General features: G+C 44.1%; 1 long non-coding RNA gene across 2 annotated transcripts in view; it reads left to right on the top strand.

Annotated features, from left to right (window-relative positions):
* Positions 1–15,060, top strand: part of LOC135176690 (uncharacterized) — a 50,418-nt gene that overhangs the window by 30,951 nt on the left and 4,407 nt on the right. For both annotated transcript variants that reach the window (XR_010302778.1, XR_010302779.1), the window contains one exon: positions 2,879–3,150. This is a non-coding gene — a long non-coding RNA (uncharacterized LOC135176690). The remainder of the gene's footprint in view (positions 1–2,878; positions 3,151–15,060) is intronic.

Below are 15,060 nucleotides of genomic sequence, written 5' to 3'. Positions count from 1 at the left end.
TCCTGTGTGATTTACTCTAGGTGGTCCTGCTCTACTGATCTTTAGAGGTCTTTTCCAGCCTTATGGCAGATTCTATGATTCTTTGAAGGCACTCACTACTCATAGTCTCCATTTATGTTCCAGTGCAATACAAACTTAAGGTAGCAGGTTTACCCTACAGTACTTTCTTAGTGTCTGAAGAGTAGCAGAAAAGAACACCTAGAGTGGAATAAAAAAATAAAATCATTGCCCAAATGAGAATTTTCTTAAAGATAAGAGAGCCAGCAAAGAGGAGAGGCTGCCCACAGGCTCATGGTGCTCATGAGAAATGGAGAATTCAAGGAGGCTGAGTCTAAGACAAACCTCAGATCCTATGGGTAGCAATGAAGCATTGAACCAAACTGTGATTAACATAGAACCCGATAAAGAGATGATTATGGAGACGTGTTTCATGGTTTCCTCACCCCTGCCAACACCTGGTGTCTCAGGCAGTCCCACCCCATTCATGAATACAGGCATCACAGTATCCACACCACCATCTTACAGAGGGCCTTGAGGCAGGCTTGAGCACTTCAGCTGCTAACATGCTTCCAGGCAGGGTTTTGATGCATGACAGATAGGTCTGTCACAAATCCTGTCTGAGCAAGGTTTGGGAGGGGCCACATGTGAGGACCTGTTCCCAGCAGACACTGTGGCTGTGATTGCATCAGACTGGCTCCCTCCACTTCACCCTTCAACCTGTGCCTGGGCTTTGCACCCACAGATCCCTCCACGTGCTGACACACCATGGCAGAGGCTTTGCAAAACTCACCACCACCCTTCTGCCATAGGATAAAAGATGTAGTTAAGATGACCCTCACATTTTCAGACATTTTCAGCTGGGGAGTTGGGGCTGTGTGTGGAAATCTTTATGCAGAACAGTAATGATGGTGTAGGGGCATAAAATGAGGTGCTGAGGAGGTGGAAGTTAAATGCTGTGTAAAGTACCCAAGTTGCCTCTCAACCTCTGGGCCAAGGACTGGTTTCCAAAACTGTTCTAATTTGTGGTAGGGGCAGAACCTTAAATGCCAATGTTGCTCTGTGAATGACCTGATGGGAATAAAGCTACGTGCGTGAATAAACTGAGTTCCCTGTCACAGACTGCAAAGCAGGGAAAAGAGCCAGGATTTGGGCATGATAAGGAACCTCCCTCCACCATGGGTCAGGGTGGAACTGCCTCAGTAACACTGAGCCATCTTCAGGCTGCTGCCTGGCACAGACTCATTCTCTGCATAGAAACTGTCCCTCAAACCTAGGGCAAGGCTCTGTGCAGGGTAGGTTCAAGGGCACCATCTCTCTGAGATGAATGAGCTACAAAAGCCAGTTGGCTTTTTCTCAGAAAATGATTTTGGCAAGAATTAATTTTTCATGAAAAAAAATAAATTGCAGCACAGTAATAAGATTTTTCTTATCTCGTGAGAGTGTTGAGCTGCTTAATTGTTTTTTGTCCAATATTTTGACACACCGTTACCAAAATAGCTGCTAAAATGTTTACATGTTAAAATCTCCATCTCTGATAAGCCAGTGGAAAAGACATTAGGGAGCTGTGTGACAACATCTTCAGCAGAAAGCGCAGAGGGTGACAGCTGTGATTAATGGCAGTGTAAGGCGCAGCAGAGAACATCATTAGGTTTGAAAAATCTGGAATTTTAGCACGTAGCTGCTAATGACAGTGCCAGTTTGTGGGCCAGGTTTCCCCAGACCTGCTCTCAGGAGTTATCCCCACGCTCAGTATTGCTTTCAAAGATTACCATCTCATTCAAGCAGAGACTCATCTTGCGTGTTTGCGGAGTACTTGCACAACCCAGAATGGCTGCTGAAGCTAGAAGCAAAGGGCCCATCAACACAAAGATCATGCAGAAGATAGAAAGAAAGAAAATGGTCTTCCAACTGCATGTGAGCAAAGATACATGTCTCCAGAAAGGAGAGAGGAAGATGGATAATACAAGCCAAAGCCCACACAAGAGTACCACTTGGTGTCTCAGCAAGCTGCAGACCAGCTGTGTGGAGAAGCACACAAACTCGCTGTGTCTGTATTTGTATGGCAGCAGTGTGCGTGCACAGCCCCGAGCCAGCCACCTTCTGCATGCTGTAGGCACACAACAGCCAGGAGGTGGGCAGGCTGGCTAGGCAAGCTTGCCATGGGCTTCTCAGATGACCACTGTGTTTTCCTTACCCTTGCTGCCAGGGCTAAGCTCTTTGCAGTCACTACACTGCTTTTACAGAGTCTGGATGTCACAGCACCTTGTGCTTCCAGCTGTCTCTCCTACCTCACTGGTGCGATCAGCCTTGCCCTTGTTTCATGGCACTCCCTGACGCAGTGTGGTGCCCGCTGCAGCCCGGTGGCCACAGGAGAGTAAGTGTGCTGGAGGAAGGGGGAAGAACTGCTGCCTTTCACTGTGCCAGGCACAAATACGATGCTGCAGAGAAACCACTGAGCTCTTGGCAGCCACTTGATCACTGCAAAGTGCTTCCTCATCACATGTCCCAGGACACCCTCCTGCGACTTGCCATTGCCTCACATTTCAGAGAAACTATTTCCAGGTTGCTTTCTCCTCCACTGCACCAGAGCCTTCTGACACCAGGAGCTTCATTTCTATGTCTGGTGCCATCTGAACGTGCATTCATACTTCCAGGTTCGGTAAGCTGTCTTTGGATGCTGGTTCTTTGTTTTGCTTGAAGTTTCACAGTGCTCTTCTGTGTGGCTGCCTTTCAAAAGCATGAACACTTGAGTGCACAGGACTGCATTATATGCTCCAAAAGACGCCCTTGCCAAGTGCAGGTGGCACCTCTTCCACTCACTCCAATTCCAAAGCTCATGCCCTGTTACTCAGTACTAACATTTTTAATTCTTTTGCAGATGTGGTGTACAGATTAATAACAAAGAAAAGGCATTCAGCTTCTCCTGAAGAGACTTCACATGGGATGAGTCTATCCCACATCAGTTATTTAAAACAAACCCAACAAACAAGCACCAAGCTAGAAGAAAAGTCACTTACTGGAGAACCTCACCAACCTGTCACTGAAATCTTCAGCTCTTGCAGTGGTTTTAACCCTGGTATGGAGAAGATGCTGCCTCAGCCTCCTTCCAGTGTGTCCATGCTCAGATAGCTGGAGCCTTACAACCCTCCTGTGAGTACTGGGACCTTCCTTCCCCATCTCTATTCATGTCTCTGGTCCTTCCCTGACATGCTGTGCCCTTCTTGCTCTTCTTCATGCTGCTGCTTTTCACCCTCCCTTGCCTGACCCCTGCCCTTGTCTTGCACTTTCCTGCTTGGGTCCTGCTTTGCTGATCTCTGCTGCATTCAGCAGAGGAAAGAATGATGTGTGGGGAAGCCCTGCAAGTGGAGAGGAGTGACTGTGAACCAACTGCTGTGGGAACTAGCAGTAGCCATCAGGTGTCTCAAACTTCCTGTTTAATGGGAACTTGGGGTCAAACAGAGACAGGACTTCCTAGGAACCTGTTTGCAGGTGACTTTCCTCATACATGTTAAACATGCTGGGTTCTCAAATCATAGATTATCCTGAGTGATGTTAACAGACATTGGTTGTAAGAAGTGGGGATCAGGGTCCTGAAGTTAGCCAGCAAGGTGATGAGAACCACCAGGAACTGCTGCCACTGTGAAAAAAAGGTCACCATAGAATCATTTTTGTTGGAAGAAACTTTGAAGATCATCAGGTCTGGAACAAACAGCCCCCCTAAAATTTTTGCTCAGCTTGCTCAAAAGCATTGAGGACACATTGGTGAATATAAAGAGAAAATAAACAAGCTTTTAAATTGGAGCCATTCTTCTGCCAGAGACCCGGCCTGATATTGTACTGCTTAATGTGTGTGGGGGTGTGCTCTCCTTCAGATGAATGTGGCCATATACTCCTTAAAATGTTTTTGCATAAAATGAAAGCAGAATATGCAACAGAGCATGTGGAAGATGTATGTAGGATATTAACTACATTCTCCTCGTGTAGGTGGTGTTTGTTTAACCATCTTTATTCACAATAATTAACTATTGCTGTTGCTATTCTTTTTAACGCCAATTAAAAGCTGCTCTGTTCTTCTTTACTAATATATTTTTAAGCCACTCAGTATTTAATACAAGTTTATAATCTGCAGCCTCAGGTCTTGTGGAGACTTGTGCACATGAATAATTCATAAACCGAGGAACAGGAGCTATTAACATCAGTGAAACTTCTTGAAACAGAAAAGTAGCTCACGGTTGAATTCTTTGCGGGAATTGACCTTAGTGGGCTTATCAGATCTAGACTGCCCTATCAGGAAGCTTTCTGGTCTGGGTTAGTTTTTTATGGGCTTTGGATTGTTTTAAAATTGTGTTTTACATAGGCAGGAAACACGACTTAAAAAGGTCTCCAAACTATAAACGTCTAAGTTAGACTGAACTTTTGTGGAGGTTGTATCAGAGTGGACAGCAGACAGCATCATAAACCAAACGGTTCCACCACCTCGCTCATCACCTCCGTGCTCCCTGTGAGGAGGCAGGGGAGATGACTAAAACACCATTAATGTTCAAAAAATGGTTCTGCAAAGCCGCAGATGCAGGCACTGATGTCAGTGTGGCTCAGCTGTCATCCTCTTCATTTATGAAGGGGTAAAAATCTAATCCCTGGTAAGTAATTATTGCACCCCTACGTTTTCTTTAAACAGAGCAAACTTTGGGAAACCATGAAACTTACAAGGTGTCATAGATTCATCTTGCTGTCAAAACCTGTAAGGAAAAACCTGGTGAGAGCACAGCTCTCCCTGCTTACAGAGTAAACTGGGTTAACTGTCATAGCAGGAGCAGGTCACTGTGGGTTTTTCAGTGGCCAGACTGCTTAGCAGTTCTGGCCATCGCATTCCAGAACCATCGCATTGCTGGAACGTGTCCAGAGAAGGGCAACAAAGGTAGTGAAGGGTCTACAGAATAGGTCTTCTCCAGCTGAAATCATTACATGACTCTATGGTTTTCACTGAATTCAAGTTGTAGTAGAATTAATGGTGATGTGATGTAACCTGTGGTCCTACCACTCTTGTTACCTTGTGAGATGGCCATAGCAAGACTCAGTGCAGCATAAACCTCCACTCTTTACACTTGGCAGTCAGTTTACCAACTCTGCCTGGCCACAGGCTTCTGAGACCTCAGAATTTTCCATGAGCTTCACCCCTTTAGACAGTTTTCTGCACAAGCAACAGGACATGGACAAGGAGTAACAAGAAAAAATTGGCCTTTGACTAGTGTCTTTGATGCAGATTAAGAAATGTCATGGATTGAGATGCATTCCTGTACTTGCACTCCAAGACTCCCTTGGCTTCAGACACGAAGGGTATTCCTCACTATCCTCTCTGGGTTGCTCTGCAGCCAAGGACATATTTTCAATGCTGAAGGTGCAGAGTTGCTCCCCGTAGGTCTGTGTAGCTGTGGTTCTGTAACTTCACCTGGGTTGTGTGAATGAAGCAGTGTCTGTGCCATCTTTTTCAGATATACAAACCCAAATTCACTTTTTTTTTCCTGGTCCTTGGGAAATTTTGTAAACACTGCAGGACAGAGGAATGCAGCCTGGTTTTCATCTGTAACTTAGCTAGATGTCCTGGCCAGTAAGCTCTTGCAACAGCTCCCAGACATGGGGAGGGGGACAGGTCTCCCCCTCTAAACCCTGTTTCATGTCAACATCTTCACTCTGTGGAAGTGGCTTTTCCTCCACAAGGCTTAGCTGGCCTTACCCACTGCTAACATCCAATAAACTGCTAAATGATTTTTTGCTGTTAGAATTTTTTTGAGTAATGGTTTAAGAAAACAGGTTTTAAAAGACAGCTACAAGAAAACCTGAACTATTTACACAGAGAAAAGACTCTCTTAATGTATTCCAAGGATCTGACCAAATCCCTGCTCCTCAGATACTGATGGGTGCAAATAAATAAGGCAGCATCTCTCCAGTGTCACCAGGCTCTTTCATTGCCATTTCAGTTCTTCAGAACTTTCCTCTCCTTCCATAGTTCCAGCGTAGCTTGATTCAAAGTAAAGGCACCACTGTTGAGATCTACCTCAATGCTTAATCATGTTTCAGACTTAGCTTTTCTCCTTCAATTCGCATGGCACGATTACGCTTCTGAGGCTAACAGCAGTGGCTCCGGTGCTCTGCACAGGCTGTAGTACTTGGGGTTTGGGTTTGAGTAGAGATACACACCATCTTTTTGCAGTACTGTTAGAAGGACACAAAAATAAAATCCACTATTTCTGAACTGGCTCCATTTTGCGCTTGTCTTGGGTCATGCTGACCCTCACCCTTTGTAGTCTGAAGCCCAAAGGAATAAAGGTGTCCGTGAGGAAACCCTGATTCAGGCACCAAATTAGCTCTGGTAGCCCTACCCCTTAAGCAGAGGTCCTAGATGGCTGTGTACTCTCCACATAGGCTCACAGGCTCTTTGCTGTGGCCTATAAATGCACCCTCAACACCCAGTTTGTCTAGCTGGGAACATATTGCTGGAGACAGGTAGGTCTGATGGTTAAGGAGGAGCAGAGCTTGCAGTCCCTGACCTACTACTGTACCCTGGGACCTTGCTATCAGATTGCCCTCTGCTTTTTTAGTGCAAAGCTGACCTTTTGGAGCTTCCCTATCCCTCTGTGCTGTGCTCTCTTGTACTTCAATGAACATGACTGCATGACAAGGAACAAGTGGGGCAACCTTGTAAAGCACAACCCCCCAGAGTGCAGGTACCTTGAATAAACAAACTGCAAGGAAAGAGATTAATCCTGACTGGCTTCTCCAATCTCTTGACAAAAGCAATGTGTCCTGGCAGTCTGTGTGTCTCACAGCTCCAGAGGGATTAGTGTGGTGTTTACCTGCTCTTTCCCAGGCTGGGCAAACACTTGATCTTGTTAATGTGTACATGAGCTTTTGACAGTTGCCATAGCACAACAGCAACCTTCCTTTCTCTCACGCTGTTTGTACCCTTTGAGGACTACAAGTCAAGCTGTATTACAGCATCAAAAATGCTTCTTATGGGCAAAAAGGGTTGTTTTCAAATGATCAGTTCTTGACAGAGTTGGATATTCCTCTACTACTAGCAAGCTTCAGCTTTCTTTCGAGAGGAGGAAAGGGCATTTATGCTCCCAAAGAGTGGGCAAGTGGCTGGATTTGGGGGGATTTGTGGAAGAAGAAGGAGCAGGAAGGTGCCATCACTGTGCCCGTGCCTCCACCAAAGGAGCAGGGAAACACCTCCCTCTCCTGTGGGACTCTGGGTACCAGTTCACTTGTCATTACATCCATGGTCTTTAATGTTTGTCTTCCGGTAGTGTCTAAGGCTCCGTTGTGTCCCTGAGTGAGTACTTCACATAGAATGGTATCTAACTGCAAAAAACCCCAAGATGCTGCTGGAAACATGCAGTGGAGGTTTGCAGAACAAAGTTAGTCAAGGTTCCTGAACCCAGAGCAGCAAGCATTGCACTGTCTATGTCACAGCAAGGACCCATAGCATGGATGACAGCATAATCCTTCTTGTTCTTCCTCGTTTCATCTGCACTGTGCCCATCTCCTTTTACAGACTTGAACAGGCACATATTAAATAGGATTTATATGAGTTAAGTAGCAGAACTAATGCTGGCTGATGTGATGGTTTAGCAGTGAGTCTTGGACAACACTGCTAAACCTTCCCCTAGTCCATGCCGCCAACAGTCTCCAGTGTCTGGGTAGCATTTTTGCTATATGGCAGCAGGTAGCTGATCTAGAGCACCTTCCTGATGGGACCTACAAGAAAGCTGGGGAGGGACTATTTACAAAGGCATGCAGCACAAGGACAAGGGACAAATGCTTTGAACTAGAGAAGGGTAGATTTAGATTGGACCATAGGAAGAAGTTCTTTACTATGAAGGTGCTAGAACACTGAAACAGGTTGCTCAGGGAGGTGGTGGAGGCCCCATCCCTGGAGATCTTCAAGGTCTAGTTTGATGGGGGCACATCAAGGAGCAACCTGATTTAGTGAGAGATGCCCTTGCTCAGTGCAGGGAGATTGGACTGGATAACCTCTAGAGGTCACTTCCAACCCAAGGCATTCTGATTCTGTCATTGTGTGGTGCTCCTTTCCCTTACCGTGGGATGTAACTCGTGATTTGCACAGCACTGCTGGCATGTCCAGTGTCAGAAAATTAAAACTAAGGAATGAAATAGGCCTTTGCCACCACATTCTCGGCCTGTGAAGTGCTGATGAGCCACGTTAAAAGAAAAGGAGGCAGTAGTAAGAAAAGTCATCATCTGCTATTTCCAGTAAACAGGGCTGCCATTTAAATACAGGCACTGCAGAGATTGGAAGCAGAACATTGCTAGTGGTAAGAGCCCCTGTGTTTAATGGCTCCACTTATCTGGATCCTATTTTGACTTGGCATTGTTGGTCTAGCTTTCCTTCTCAAACACTGGGTCAGCACTTAATTTATCAGACTCTGAGGACTATCTGTTGAGATAAGCTCAGCCTACCCAAACTGGCAACGTTAACAGCAGTTAATGGAGCCTCAAATAGAATTGCCAACTCCTTTGCAGTGCTAAATAAAGTAACAACAGACAATCTACACTGTGGCTGGTCACTGCCCATGCAAATGAACTGTACTCCCACGGGCCCCTTTACAAGTCCTAAAAAAGGCAGGTGAATGGGAGCTGGCAGGATAGATCCCTTTTCTGTCACAAATCAAAGCTGTGTCCTGATTTAACCCCTCTCTACAGCTTCATCCCCATTAAAGTCTGGTATTAAATTTTCACAACTTGGGAAAGGAAAAAAAGAGGAAGTACAGAGACCAGAACTGTTCCTTCTTCCAGGCTTTAATTTGCATCCTTATATCAGTGCTGCTTCTTCCCTGGCTTTGCACAACGCAGTTAAAAGCCTACATGAGAATGGAGCCAGATGATAGTTATTCTGTGACTTGTCCAGATAAAAACTGAGGTGAAGAGACTGTTGTGGATGTTGCTCAATGCTCTTAGGGAATTGAGGGTAAAACCTCTGGCCTATTTTTGTTTTTCAGGTTATTGTATTATTCATAGTCTTTTGTTACTGCTTTGGAGATGGATGTATAGAACTTGCATGAACTAGAACCTACAAAACAGGAAGGAGAGATGTGTTATATTCACATAGGCAAAAGGAGTTCCCTTTTTCCCCTGGATTCCTAGAATCCTTCCTTTCCTCAAGGAAATGGCAGTCCACTTGGAATAGCCATATGTATCCTAGAACCATAGAATAGAATCATTAGGGTTGGAAAAGACCTCTAAGGCCATCAAGTTCAACTGCCAACTCAACACCACCATGCCAAACAAACTGTGTCCCAAAGTGATATTCCTACATGTGTTTTGAACACCTCCACCACTTCCTTGGACAGCCTATTCTGTGGATTGCTCACTCTTTTAGTAAAGAAATAGTTGCTAGTACCCAGTCTGAACCTCCCCTGGTGCGACTTGAGGCCACTTCCCTTCATTCTATCACTATTTACTTGGGAGTATTATCCTATAAATACTTTACCAAACATCAAGCACCCAAACTGCCTAAGCCACCTTTTCAGAAGCTGTCTTACCACTGCATGATGTCATGATACGTAAAGTAACTATTTAACCAGCACACCCATTTGGAAAAAGCTGGCTGGCCAGCTGTCACTGCCTAAATCTCACAGCTGCTTCAGTAGCACTGCCCTGGCTTGAAACTGGAGCTGCTCATATAATCTGCTTTCTATAGCAGTTGATTGAATTAGTTGCTTTCCTTGCTCACGAGCCCTTCACAAGGCACCCCTGTTTTGTCTCAGTCTGGCTTTGTCTGGGTTCCAGATAACTTACGCCGACTAACCGGTTCATGAACGGCTGGTTTAGCCTGGCAAACTGACCTTCATGGGCTGGCTCTAAACTGCTTCCTGTACAAGTCTCCCATGACAATTAACATCTAGCAAGCTGAGGTTCATGTGCATGCTCACAGACAATGGCCAGTATCTCATTTCATGACTGCAGAATGAACTTGCCCCTTGGCCCCTCCACTACCAGGTAGGCTGTGCCATTGTGAAAGTGCAGCTCGTAGTTGCCAGAACTGGTTGTAGGCACAACTCAAACAGCTCTCTTTAAAACAATCCAGGGATTGTTTAGCCTGGAGAAGAGGAGGCTCAGGGGTGACCTTATTGCTGTCTACAACTACCTGAGGGGTGGTTGTGGCCAGGAGGAGGTTGCTCTCTTCTCTCAGGTGGCCAGCGCCAGAACGAGAGGACACAGCCTCAAGCTATGCCAGGGGAAATTTAGGCTGGAGGTGAGGAGAAAGTTCTTCACTGAGAGAGTCATTGGACACTGGAATGGGCTGCCCGGGGAGGTGGTGGAGTTGCCGTCCCTGGAGCTGTTCAAGGCAAGGTTGGACGTGGCACTTGGTGCCATGGTCTAGCCTTGAGCTCTGTGGTAAAGGGTTGGACTTGATGATCTGTGAGGTCTCTTCCAATCCTAATAATACTGTGATACTGTGATACTGTAATTACAAGCACACAACTTGCCTGCCTTTTCCAACTTTGCCTTTTGCCAGTGTATTTTTTTAACCTAAAGGATCATATCTTCTCAGAGGGAGCAGTGAAGCAACATTTCTAGTATAGACAAGGTTATAAAACTCATTTACTGGCAGACATTTATGCCTTAGCTGGCTTTAACAGAGTGACATGTTAAAAGAACAAATATTAAAAGCTAGCAGAAGTATTCATGGTAGGAGAAAAGATTTTTTTTCATTAGAAAGCACTCATAGAGAAAGGACTCTTCTTGAGCTGTATCAAAGTCAGTGCGAGGTCTGAGCAGGACTATGAGTTTTGATTTATGAACTGAAGGGAGAAGATTAGTTGAGGCTCTTGAAGACCCTTGTTATTGATCAGAAGGAAGGAAAGAAAGTAAGGACATAGCAATGGGTAATGAAACAACAGAAGCAGAACTGGGAGAAAGACCGATTCTTGTAAAAGCAATCAGATAGAAGGTACAATTAATGAGCTTCCATGTAGCAGACTAGAAAACACCAGTGAGAAACAACTGAGAAATCAGTGTACATGAAGTTCAAGGAGTCTGGATGAGAACACCTGGAAATTAGAAGTAGTATGCAGGATGTAAAATTGAATTCTGTAGAGAAAACCAAACTACACTCAAATAGCAATTGAAATATAATCTCTGCTATTGCGACATTAATGAAAAAGGAGACATAAGTAGCAGACTGCTATAATCATTTCTGTGCTGATGATGGTATAGAAATAAAATCTTCAGTTACTAGAGAATACATTGACAATATAGGAAGATAAATATTATAAAATAGATTACCATTAAGGAATCTTTCCAGCTCCCAGATATCAATTAGAGATGAAAATCAAATATCTGGTTTGATAGCCAAGAAAATTTTTCACCAGTTTGAAACCAGGAGACTAATTCCTGAACAAGGATGAGAATTGTGTCTGGATTTTTTGGAACATGAGACTATGAAACAGTGCTGGCCACAGAGCACAGTTTTGGTTTGTGTGGGTTTAAATTAAGTGGAAGGATTGAGAGAAGGAGCCTGTAATAGAGATTTTGCAATTTCAGAAAGGCAATCTGTAGGATACAGGAAGAACTAATGAATGAAGGCACTGGTGCTGAGGAGTTTGGAAAGTCGAATGAGACTTGGATGGTAAAGAGGGGAAAAACTGCTGCTCACAGCGTGGTACCAAAAAAGGGAGAGTGGCCCTAAAATTGGTTAGCCACAAAAACTCTGTGTTAGAAGTAGGAAAACTAAACAAGGAAAAAAAGGAGCTTTTCCAAAACTCAAGGTTAATCAGAGACCTATTCTAAAAGCTGCATCTGTAGCTCTATATAGCTCTTATGCACTGCCCATCCCTGTTTTATCTGAAGTCTACAAGTACCTTCAAAATTCACTGTGATCTTTAATACATTTAATGGATATTCTATTATTCTCCTTTCCTGGATGACAAGAAATTTTGCTGTGTGATTAAACACATTTCAGACTCCTTTTCATTTTGCAGTACTTATTCAGTATTTGAGGTGTTTCATAGAATCAGAGAATCTCCTGGTTGGAAAAGACTTCAAGATCATCAAGTCCTTCCCTGTACGCAACTGTCAGACCATGGCCCTAAGCTCCTCAAACATCTCTAAGCACCTCCAGGAATGATGACTTCACCACTTCCCTGCACAGCCTGTTCAGGAGTTCCTGTAGCTTCACATCATCTCTTTACCCCACAGATCTTAGAGAAAACTCACATCCACTGCAGGAGTGATGTCAGAGCATAGTTTGGTTTGTAGCTTGTCCCAGCTGTCTGTCCCAAAATGAATTGTCTGCCTTCACCAACCACACGGGAGGAGGGCAACTAATTGAAGAAGGTGCAGAACCCAACTCAGCCATGATCTCAGGTGGGGCTAAATGGAACCCTCCACATACCTTTTAAGCCTTTTCTCATCTTTAATCTGTTGCTGCCTTCTGGCTTAGCTATGTAGTAAGGATCCTACTGTCTTTAAACATTACAGGTTTCTACTGCTCTTTCAACGCTGCCCTGAAATCACTGACCAGAAAGATGACAGTAGTCACCTACATAAACGCTGGCAGTGCAAGCTGCCGTCCCTGTTTCCTTTCCTTTTCAGCCACTGCTCAATAATTCACACACGCTCAAGATTTCGAATTACTTTCGAGTTCTGTGACTGAGAGGGTGTGGCGCAGTAATTGACTTGCATGAATGTTTCATGACCTCCTTTCCAGGGAATCTGGAGAAGGTATCTCAAAACTTGAATTCCTTAGCGTTTTGACAAGGATCCAGAGGTTGAGCCAAAATTTTACTAGAATTTAGCATGCAAATTCTGCCCTTCTGCAAAAGCAAGAAGATTACGGTGTCGTTTCGCTTACTCTGTCCTTCCCCTTGCCAGGAGTGCTCTGGACGCGTTTGGCTGGGCTCCCGGTGCCAAGAAGGTCAAAATATGGCATGCAAAATATCAATTATTGAAATACATTATTCATTACAATGGATGTAGTCACTAGGAAGAGGTAATGTGCTCAGACATACATGTTGCTCTTGAGTTATAGATCTGAACTCATGGACTGATATTTAGATAAAGTGCTAGGTAGACAGAGAGTGGTATAAAAAGAGCCTTCACCGATGCTCAACAATGAAAAAAAAGAGAGAGGAAATAAATGTGATTTATTCACATTTTATTCTCTGCTATTAGGCTACAGGGTTGAAAATCCATCCCTTGGGTTTTGTCCAAAATCCCTACCGCTTTTGCCTTGTACCATCTTAAAACTGCAGGACTTTTCCTATGTTTCTTTCTACTCCTTACCTCTGCTCACTCCTAATACTGCTGTCCAAAGCCAGTGCAGATCTTCCTCTCTCAGAAAGTCTCTCCTCTGAAATTCTTCCACTGTGTTACCTCTTTGCTGACTTCTGCACACACATAGCAATGTTAGCCCTGCTCTCTGTGTGGATCAGTCACCTTGCAACTTGCGCACCAAAGGACTGTGGTTGCCAGAGTTTAAATGATGCACATCTGCAAACCCATACATGTATACATACCACATTTTAGTGGTGCCAAGTAACAGCACAGAGGCCGGTGGGTACAAACGGGGACACAGGAGGTTCTACCTGAACATAAGAAAATTCCTCTTTGTTTTGAGGATGCAGGATTCCTGGAACAGACTACCGAAAGAGGTTGTGGAATCTTCTTCTCTGGAGACTTTCAAAACGCTGGGAGGGACCTCATTCAAATATGTTAAAAGTATCAAAAGAAGAGTGCTCCAGAGGAGAAAGTGAAAAAATCTGCTGTGAAAGGAGCCCTGAATCCCCCTGAGGTCGTCACCCATTTCCATCCTTTCACATTAGCTGCAGACCAGTCCCAGGCCATCCATCAACAAGGTCCTACCAGAGCAGGATTAAGAAGTATGTTTATATTGATAAAGCCAGAACTTGGCTTGATTATTTTATAGAGCCAGATTATTTTGTGTGTAAGAATCCCAGCTTCTCTCTCAGAGGGGCTGGACAGAGGGCAATACCTTATGTCACTTCTTATTTCTCTGCTACAATTAAATTATTCTTTAGTTTGACCACAGAAATAGCCTCATATATGGATTTGCAAAATGGCAGATGCCAAGCTCTGGTAGATTCCTAATCAGAGCTAATAAACAAGGCTCTAAAGCCCCATGCACAGTGTAATTAAAGCCTTGTCTGTCTGTGGACTTTGTTGCATATTAATCTTTTCCGCTGTATTTTAATGTTGAAGGAGGTCCTCTGCGTGAAGGCTTGACAATGGAAAACTTACTGGTTGTGCCAGGAGTCCTCCCCAGCAACAAGGCATACAAAGAAGATAAAGTTTCTACAGCTGCATTGAATCAGCTATTTCTTCTCAATGAAAGGAGGGAATAACAAGCAAGGCTGGGGAGAAATGGTTATTAAACAATTACTTTTCACTTTCAGTTAGTGTGTGGGTTTGCAAAATCACAGTTCTTTTCATCTTCTGAAATGCAAACACCATTAGAGATTCTGAATTTTGCATCATGTTAAATGCTTGGATCAGTCTTCTAGTCTCAGGTTTTGTCAGTAAGTCCTAGTGGTGATCCTAGCATAATTGCTGAACTTTGTTTTCATTATGGTGTTTGCAACTTGCTAATTATCTGCAGAATGAAGTCCTCTCTGGTTTCTTTGCATCTTTCTTTCCTTTTTGTCCCTCACTCCAGCGACTTAAGCCTGGAAAGTTCTCCTTCTGAAATAGACATACCAAGTTAATTTAATTCAGATGTCAAAATTATGGATCATAAATAGATGTCACAAAATGTGTGATTTTAAGGTAATTTCTCCTCCCTGGAACACTTCTGTCTCATTCAAAACACTCATTGCAAGCAATAACCTGAGGACCCAGCTCATTCTGCTGTGTACTGGGCTGAAAATTAAAGTCTTAACTAACAAGATACAACAAAGTCTTACTGCCAGAAAGCAATATATGGTTGACACCTGCAGGTTTTGTAGCCTTAATCCACCAGCACATTTTACTGCTCCCATTTAAATAAGGCATCTCAGAAGGGAATATATTATTAAATAT

Source organism: Pogoniulus pusillus, chromosome 7 (assembly GCF_015220805.1).
Source record: "Pogoniulus pusillus isolate bPogPus1 chromosome 7, bPogPus1.pri, whole genome shotgun sequence".
Taxonomy (NCBI): domain Eukaryota; kingdom Metazoa; phylum Chordata; class Aves; order Piciformes; family Lybiidae; genus Pogoniulus; species Pogoniulus pusillus.
The sequence above is the reverse complement of the archived record's forward strand: the minus strand, read 5'-3'. Positions and strand labels throughout refer to the sequence as shown.